Raw genomic sequence first — 7323 nt, 5'->3', positions numbered from 1 at the left:
ATGAAAAGGTTTTTGGGACCATCAGGTGTGGTCCTGAAATCTGGACATATTAATATTCTTGCAACGTTCCCATGAAAAACTTTAGACAACTATATTGAAAGTTCTGACATTTTTTAAAATAACTATGCCTCAATCACGATGAATATTCACATTAACCGACACATGAAACGGACATGGTGGTGTAGCAGGAAGACCGGAGTACCGTCAACTAAGAGATGAGATCAAATCCCAGGTGAGGACATGTTCACTTACAAAATAGTCATTACTCAACATGTACAAAGTGAGTTGTATATGTACACTACCGCTCAAAAGTTATGGGTCACTTAGAAATGTTCCTGCAACGTTCCCATGACATGTGTTCAGGGCATTAATATCTTATTCTGAGAACCTGCCAACCACGGTCTAGGTATGTTCAGTTTGACATTAAGGGAATACTCTCCTAACCTTCAGAAAACTGGACACATGAATGTTCTTGCAATGTTCTCATGAAACGTTGTCAACCATGTTCTGTTTGACATTAAGGGGATGTTTTCCTAATGAATGTCAAAACATGCTAAAAAGGTTCTGAGAAGGGTTTTGCTAACAGAATATTCCCCTAACTGGAAACTCAAACATTAGGGGAACATTACAAAAACACTCTCTACCCCTAGAATTGTTAGCTGGCTTGTGACCATTCTGCAGAGCTGTCTCCAGAACATCCTATCCTGCCCCCTATACATCCCCCCCCATCTGATTTCTGAGGGAGGTGTTTGTGTGACATGTTTTTGATGTCGCTGAGTCATAGTGAACCTGCAAAAGTGCATCAAAGACGAGAGACGGGTGGAGGAGAGGAAGAAAAATGGCAATGAAACCAAGCATCTCTGTAAGCACGATTCAACGGAAAATAAAAATGTGTGTGTGTGTGTTATTTTTTTACGCAGACAGCTGAGAGCTGGGGTTAGTGGAAATGATGGGTGGATGCAGGTCAGTACTGGATCTGTTCCACATACAGTCCTAGGGGGTCTCCCCGTGTGTATGTATGTGCCTGTTCCTCCCACCCTGATACTGGGAGACCAGACCTGATTGGGTATGAATGGGCTGTTATGCACATAATATTAGTGGTGTACCACCATCCCCCCAGATATGGGGAGAAGGCCCGTTCTCCAGTGGTGTTGTCCATGGGACTCCCCCTGTAAGTCTGTTTGCATCTGACAGCTCCATCTCTAACACAAAAAGATAGGTTTTTAGTTAGCAATTCTATTCTTCCACTCAACAAAGATTGACTTACCGGAAACAGACCCCCTTCGTGACGACATTAATATTCCGAACTGTGATGACTGTGTCTGTATATATGCCATCATTAAAGCGTTATTAACAACACCCAACACCTCCCAGCAGACAAACACAATATTCAGGCCAGCCAGTCAGTTGGAAATTCCAAAGTTCAGTTTGATTAGAAACTATGCGGTCATGAGGCTACCACCACCACTGGCCCCACACAAGGCCTTTCACACACTCTGTTCTCTCTCTATGATTGTAAACTTGTTTTTTAATCTGTCAACACCTGGCGATGCCACAAATGACCAAAGACCATTTGTGCCAGATGGAAGAGACGGAAGGGGGGGGGGAGGAGAGAAAGTGGTGGCATTGGTTGTCCGATAGAGGACTCTAGTGCCCAAAAGCCCATTATAGCATGGGAAGCACCAGTGAGGACTTTCACCATGTTGAAGTAGTCAACTGGGTGGGACTTCCAATGGGATCAGCCAAGCAAACATTCCACAACTGCAGGTGGCAGTAAATTGCCAACCTTTGCTTTATACCTGTTCAAACAACATACTCCAGTTGGCAGTATGCACCCTTTCAAGTTTGTTTGCCAACTCATAGAAATGTACTACTTCAAAATGAAGATGGCCTCTGGCGGTGCCTGTGCTCTCATGGGGTGGATCTCAATTGCATACTTCTCACATCCTCTCCTTCTCAAAGAGGAGGGACATGTGGCTTTCTCATCCAATGGGTTCTCCCACAGATGCCATTATGGGACAGATAAAATGATGCGATGTCTAAGTTGATTGTCTGTATCTAGATATCTCTACTGTAATGATCTGGCTCCCTCTAAGGGAGGAACACTAAAAAAGCAGGTTATTGTATATAGACAGTAACAGTTGATCGTTTGAGCATCTCTAGACCCCCTATACAGGAGCATCTATACAAGAGCAGCCAATTGAAGTGGAGCCATTACTTTTTTTGTTAAACACTGAAATACAGCATATTTAAATAATTTTTAATGTTGAAAACATACATAGTCCCAAACTTCCCAGCAACCCCCTCAATTTCCCAAATTCTTTCTTTGTCAGTTGCAAAATGTATAGAATTGCAGGAAATTAGCTTTCACATTGCCACATTTTATGTCAGCTCCATGGAAAAATTAATATAATTGCAGGAAAGTAGCCCTGTTTTAATCCAGAAAAAGTGCTTATTGGTAATATCACACTTGCCTGATAATATGGTATGGTGCCATGTATAGGCTATGGTAAGAGTCAGCCCTAAACATTTTTTTTTGCAATATGTTATTGGGCTCATTTATGGGGGGAGATCATAGACAGATGGTGTTGGGATAATTAGATTTTCATTCATTTTAGAGTAGAACGTCCTTTTAAAAAGAAATGACATTCTCACAATCCTTCTATAAAAACTGTCCGGGGGGTGGGGGCGGCACGGCGCATGTCCCCTATGTCTGCCCCAACCCCCACAACCTTTTCCACTTCTGAAAAAAACAAAATAAAATTGGGGGAAACATTGGACTCATGCACACACACACACCACACGCAAAAACGTACACACACACACACCATCCAAACTTGACACTAAATTAGGTTTCTTTAATATTATAATTCTCAATTATACTCTTATGCTATTCAACAGTTAGTTCAGTATGTACACACTGGTCATATCTCAAATGGCCCCCTATTCCTCACATAGTGCACCAGTCCTGACCAGAGCCCCAAAGGCTTGTTCCTTTAGTCCCTCCGTGGGGTATAAATCCAGAATCTCCTCATTGCCGGCCATCAAAATGTATGTGTTTACATGTGTATTTCAAACTATGTTGGGGTAAAAATCGGAGTATAATGCTGGTATGGATGTCAACCCCAATACATGTTCATATCATTGTTACCAATCAACTGCATTACACTTACAAAAGACAGACTGGCCAGATGAACCCAGGTGAAGGCTATGAACCCTTATTGATGTAATTTGTTAAATCCACTTTAAAATCATTGTAAATTAAGGAGACAGGTTTAAGAAGCCTTGAGACATGGATTGTGTCTGTGTACCATTGAGGCTGAAAGGCCCCAAAAAATGATTTATGTGCCCTTGAACGGGGTGTGGTAGTAGTATGGTAGTAGGGGCCAGGCGGTGTTAGTAGTATGGTAGTAGGGGCCAGGCGGTAGTAGTAGTATGGTGGTGGTAGTAGTAGTAGTATGGTAGTAGTAGGGGCCAGGCGGTAGTAGGTAGTAGTAGGGGCCAGGCGGTAGTAGTAGTAGGGGCCAGGCGGTAGTAGTAGTAGGGGCCAGTAGCGGTAGTAGTAGTAGGGGCCAGGCGGTAGTAGTAGTAGTAGTAGGGGCCAGGCGGTAGTAGTAGTAGTAGTAGTATGGTAGTAGTAGGGGCCAGGCGGTAGTAGTAGTAGTATAGTAGTAGTAGGGGCCAGGCGGTAGTAGTAGTAGTATGGTAGTAGTAGGGGCCAGGCGGTAGTAGTAGTAGTATGGTAGTAGGGGCCAGGTGGTGTAGTAGTAGTAGTAGTAGGGGCCAGGCGGTAGTAGTAGTATAGTGGTAGTAGGCGGTAGTAGTAGTATGGTAGTAGTAGGGGCCAGGCGGTAGTAGTAGTAGTAGTAGGGGCCAGGCGGTAGTAGTAGTAGGCGGTAGTAGTAGTAGGGGCCAGGCGGTGGTAGTAGTAGTAGTAGTAGGGGCCAGGCGGTTGTAGTAGTAGTAGTAGGGGCCAGGCGGTAGTAGTAGTAGTAGGGGCCAGGCGGTAGTAGTAGTAGGGGCCAGGCGGTAGCGGTAGTAGTAGTAGTAGGGGCCAGGCGGTAGTAGTAGTAGTAGGGGCCAGGCGGTAGTAGTAGTAGTAGGGGCCAGGCGGTAGTAGTAGTAGTAGGGGCCAGGCGGGTAGTAGTAGTAGGGGCCAGGCGGTAGTAGTAGTAGTAGTAGGGGCCAGGCGGTAGTAGTAGTAGTAGTAGTAGGGGCCAGGCGGTAGTAGTAGTAGTAGTAGTAGGGGCCAGGCGGTAGTAGTAGTAGTAGTAGTAGGGGCCAGGCGGTAGTAGTAGTAGTAGTAGTAGTAGGGGCCAGGCGGTAGTAGTAGTAGGGGCCAGTAGTAGTAGTAGGGGCCAGGCGGTAGTAGTAGTAGTAGTAGTAGTAGTAGTATGGTAGTAGTAGCGGTAGTAGTAGTAGTAGTAGTAGGGGCCAGGCGGTAGTAGTAGTAGTAGTAGTAGGGGCCAGGCGGTTGTAGTAGTAGTAGTAGGGGCCAGGCGGTAGTAGTAGTAGTAGTAGGGGCCAGGCGGTAGTAGTAGTAGTAGTAGGGGCCAGGCGGTGGTAGTAGTAGTAGGGGCCAGGCGGTAGTAGTAGTAGTAGGGGCCAGGCGGTAGTAGTAGTAGTAGGGGCCAGGCGGTAGTAGTAGTAGGGCCAGGCGGTAGTAGTAGTAGTAGGGGCCAGGCGGTAGTAGTAGTAGTAGGGGCCAGGCGGTAGTAGTAGTAGTAGGGGCCAGGCGGTAGTAGTAGTAGTAGTAGGGGCCAGGCGGTAGTAGTAGTAGTAGGGGCCAGGCGGTGGTAGTAGTAGTAGTAGGGGCCAGGCGGTGGTAGTAGTAGTAGTAGGGGCCAGGCGGTAGTAGTAGTAGTAGTAGGGGCCAGGCGGTAGTAGTAGTAGTAGGGGCCAGGCGGTAGTAGTAGTAGTAGGGGCCAGGCGGTAGTAGTAGTAGTAGGGGCCAGGCGGTAGTAGTAGTAGTAGGGGCCAGTAGCGGTAGTATGTAGTAGTAGGGGCCAGGCGGTAGTAGTAGTAGTAGGGGCCAGGCGGTAGTAGTAGTATGGTAGTAGTAGGGGCCAGGCGGTAGTAGTAGGGGCCAGGCGGTAGTAGTAGTATGGTAGTAGGGGCCAGGCGGTGGTAGTAGTAGGGGCCAGGCGGTAGTAGTAGTATGGTAGTAGTAGGGGCCAGGCGGTAGTAGTAGTAGTAGGGGCCAGGCGGTAGTAGTAGTATGGTAGTAGGGGCCAGGCGGTAGTAGGAGTATAGTAGTAGGGGCCAGGCGGTAATAGTAGGGGCCAGGCGGTAGTAGTAGTATGGTAGTAGTAGGGCCAGGCGGTGGTAGTAGTAGGGGCCAGGCGGTAGTAGTAGTAGTATGGTAGTAGTAGGGGCCAGGCGGTGGTAGTAGTATGGTAGTAGGGGCCAGGCGGTAGTAGTAGTATAGTAGTAGGGGCCAGGCGGTAGTAGTAGGCCAGGCGGTAGTAGTAGTATGGTAGTAGGGGCCAGCGGTGGTAGGTAGGTAGTAGTAGGGGCCAGGCGGTAGTAGTAGTATGGCGGTAGTAGTAGGGGCCAGGCGGTAGTAGTAGTATGGTAGTAGGGGCCAGGTGGTGGTAGTAGTAGGGGCCAGGCGGTAGTAGTAGTATGGTAGTAGTAGGGGCCAGGCGGTAGTAGTAGTATGGTAGTAGTAGGCGGTAGTAGTAGGGGCCAGGCGGTAGTAGTAGTAGTAGTAGTAGGGGCCAGGCGGTAGTAGTAGGGGCCAGCGGTAGTAGTAGTATGGTAGTAGGGGCCAGGCGGTAGTAGTAGGGGCCAGGCGGTAGTAGGAGTATGGTAGTAGGGGCCAGGCGGTAATAGTAGGGGCCAGGCGGTAGTAGGAGTATGGTAGTAGGGGCCAGGCGGTAGTAGGGGCCAGGCGGTGGTAGTAGGGGCCAGGCGGTGGTAGTAGGGGCCAGGCGGTAGTAGTATGGGTAGTAGGGGCCAGGCGGTGGTAGTAGTAGGCGGTGTAGGGGCCAGGCGGTAGTAGGGGCCAGGCGGTAGTAGTAGTATGGTAGTAGGGGCCAGGCGGTGGTAGTAGGGGCCAGGCGGTGGTAGTAGGGGCCAGGCGGTGGTAGTAGGGGCCAGCGGTGGCAGTAGGGGCCAGGCGGTGGTAGTAGGGGCCAGGCGGTGGTAGTAGGGGCCAGGCGGTGGTAGTAGGGGCCAGGCGGTGGTAGTAGGGGCCAGGCGGTGGTAGTAGGGGCCAGGCGGTGGTAGTAGGCGGTGGTAGTAGGGGCCAGGCGGGTAGTAGTATGGTAGTAGGGGCCAGGTGGTGGTAGTAGGGGCCAGGCGGTAGGTAGTAGTATGGTATTAGGGGCCAGGCGGTGGTAGTAGTATGGTATTAGGGGCCAGGCGGTAGGTAGTAGTATGGTATTAGGGGCCAGGCGGTAGGGGCCAGGTAGTAGTATGGTAGTAGGGGCCAGGCGGTAGTAGTAGTATGGTAGTAGGGGCCAGGTAGTATGGTAGTAGGGGCCAGGCGGTGGGGGGCCAGGCGGTAGGTAGTAGTATGGTAGTAGGGGCCAGGCGGGTAGTAGGCCAGGCGGTGGTAGTAGGGGCCAGGCGGTAGTAGTAGGCGGTGGTAGTAGGGGCCAGGCGGTAGTAGTATGCCAGGCGGTAGTAGGGGCCAGGCGGTAGTAGTATGGTAGTAGGGGCCAGGCGGTAGTAGTATGGTAGTAGGGGCCAGGCGGTAGTAGTATGGTAGTAGGGGCCAGGCGGTAGTAGTATGGTAGTAGGGGCCAGGCGGTAGTAGTATGGTAGTAGGGGCCAGGCGGTAGTAGTATGGTAGTAGGGGCCAGGCGGTAGTAGTATGGTAGTAGGGGCCAGGCGGTAGTAGTATGGTAGTAGGGGCCAGGCGGTAGTAGTATGGTAGTAGGGGCCAGGCGCACCGGTTTAAGTGTATCTAGAACTGCAACACCACTGGGTTTTTCACGTTCAACAGTTTCCCGTGTTTATCAAGAATGGTCCAACAACCTAAGGATGTCCAGCCAACTTGACAACTGTAGGAAGCATTGGCGTTAACCAGAATCCCTGTGGAACACTTGACACCTGGTAGAGTCCATGCCCTGACGAATTGAGGCTGTTCTGATGGCAAAAAGGAGGGGGGTGCAACTCAATTTTAAGATGTTCCTAATGTTTTCTACATTCAGTGTACATCATGAGAGAATTGACGAATATCCACTTTGTTAGATCAGATTTTTTGAATGGGCACCAATGACAGTGTCCCTCTTCTATCCCCCAATCTCTGCTGAAAGTGCTTTTAGACCAGGAATTGGGTCTGAGAAACAGGGGCCGGAACTAGTGCAATATGTG

Source organism: Oncorhynchus tshawytscha, linkage group LG01 (assembly GCF_018296145.1).
Source record: "Oncorhynchus tshawytscha isolate Ot180627B linkage group LG01, Otsh_v2.0, whole genome shotgun sequence".
NCBI classification, from domain to species: domain Eukaryota; kingdom Metazoa; phylum Chordata; class Actinopteri; order Salmoniformes; family Salmonidae; genus Oncorhynchus; species Oncorhynchus tshawytscha.
Note: the sequence above shows the minus strand (reverse complement) of the source record.